Source organism: Rutidosis leptorrhynchoides, chromosome 5 (assembly GCF_046630445.1).
Source record: "Rutidosis leptorrhynchoides isolate AG116_Rl617_1_P2 chromosome 5, CSIRO_AGI_Rlap_v1, whole genome shotgun sequence".
Lineage (NCBI taxonomy): Eukaryota > Viridiplantae > Streptophyta > Magnoliopsida > Asterales > Asteraceae > Rutidosis > Rutidosis leptorrhynchoides.
In genome coordinates, this window is record NC_092337.1 from 28,778,035 (window position 1) to 28,780,230 (window position 2,196).

A 2,196-nucleotide genomic window follows, 5' to 3' on the forward strand; every position below is an offset into this window, starting at 1 on the left:
GTTTATATTGTATTATTAGTTTTGTGTATGCATGACTAAGCATGGTATATATCATTTTAAGGCCTATTATTTCACTCGCAATGTAAATATGTATAACGGGTATTAATTTGAATCTAATGTCACTTCATTAAACACGTTTTTTTCAAATCATTATTATGCGCCGCCAGATGGAGTACCATTTGGCAGAGCATAACCTTCGTTTTCAGATTGTGCAGAAATTCTCAAGATCACCCTAAAACGGCCGAACGAGCAGGACTCTCTGAACGTGATTTTCATTCGAGGTCGTCTAGATTCCGAAAAAGACATACTTCCTCGCAAAATTGCACCACGCACCAAACACCGCCGACGGCTCGTGGTGCTTGGTGTTTTGTGCCTTTGTCCAAAATGTTCGATCTATCGTATCTTTTGACTCGTAGCTTCGATTTAGTCAATGTTTTTTTTCAAATCGTGTTTTTTTCATGATCTATCCATTGGCAAACTGCCGTCGGGGGTTTGTCCCAAATATTTTTCGAAACGAGGCCTCGGAAGCCCTTAATTTTACCTTTTTTGACCGTTTTGAATTTCTTTCATATTATTCCTTTTGTGCATGCATGACTTAGCATAGTACATATTGTTTTAAGGCCCATTATTTCACTCGCAATGTAATTATGTATAACACATATAAATTCGAATCTAATGTCACTTCATTAAACACGCTTTTATAAATCATAAATATGCGCCGCCAGATTGAGTACCATTTGGCGGCGCATAACCTTCGGTTTCAGATTATGATGAAATTCTCGAGATAACCCTAAAACGACCCTAACATCAAGCCTCTTGGATAGTCTCTTGACATTCGGGGTCGTCAGGATGCCGAAAAAAGCATTTTACTCATTTTTAATGTTCTCTTTGAACGTTTTCAGTTTATATCGTATTATTAGTTTTGTGTATGCATCACTAAGCATGGTATATATCGTTTTAAGGCCTATTATTTCACTCGCAATGCAAATATGTATAACGGGTATTAATTTGAATCTAATGTCACTTCATTAAACACGTTTTTTTAAATCATTATTATGCGCCGCCAGATGGAGTACCATTTGGCGGAGTATAACATTCGTTTTCAGATTGTACAGAAATTCTCAAGATCACCCTAAAACGGCCGAACGAGCAGGACTCTCTGAACGTGATTTCCATTCGAGGTCATCTAGATTCCAAAAAAGACATCTTTCCTAGCAAAATCATACCACGCACCAAACACCACCGACGGTTCGTGGTGCTTGGTGTTTTGTGCCTTTGTCCAAAATGTTCGATCTATCGAATCTTTTGACTCGTAGCTTCGATTTAGTCACCGTTTTTTTCAAATCGTGTATTTTTTCATGATCTATCCATTAGCAAACTGCCGTAGGCGGTTTGTCCCAAATATTTTTCGAAACGAGGCCTCGAAAGCCCTTAATTTTGCCTTTTTTGACCGTTTTGAATTTCATTCATATTATTCCTTTTGTGTATTCATGACTTAGCATGGTACATATTGTTTTAAGGCCCATTATTTCACTCGCAATGTAATTATGTATAACTCATATAAATTCGAATCTAATGTCACTTCATTAAACACACTTTTATAAATCATTAATATGCGCCGCCAGATTGAGTACCATTTGGCGGCGCATAACCTTCGGTTTCAGATAATGATGAAGTTCTCGAGATCACCCTAAAACGACCCTAACATCAAGCCTCCTGGATAGTGTCTTGACATTCGAGGTCGCCAGGATGCCGAAAAAGGCATTTTACTCATTTTTAATGTTCTCTTTGAACGTTTTCAGTTTATATCATATTATTAGTTTTGTGTAAGCATGACTAAGCATGGTATATATCGTTTTAAGGCCTATTATTTCACTCTCAATGAAAATATATATAACGGGTATTAATTTAATTCTAATGTCACTTCATTAAACTTTTTTTTAAATCATTATTATGCGCCGCCAGATGGAGTACCATTTGGCGGCGCATAACCTTCGTTTTCAAATTTTGCTGAAATTCTCAAGATCACCCTAAAACGGCCGAAAGAGCAGGACTCTCTGAACATGATTTCCATTCGAGGTCGTCTAGATTTCGAAAAAGACATATTTCCTCGCAAAATTGCACCACGCACCAAACACCACCGACGGCTCGTGGTGCTTGGTGTTTTGTGCCTTTGTCCAAAATGTTCGATCAACC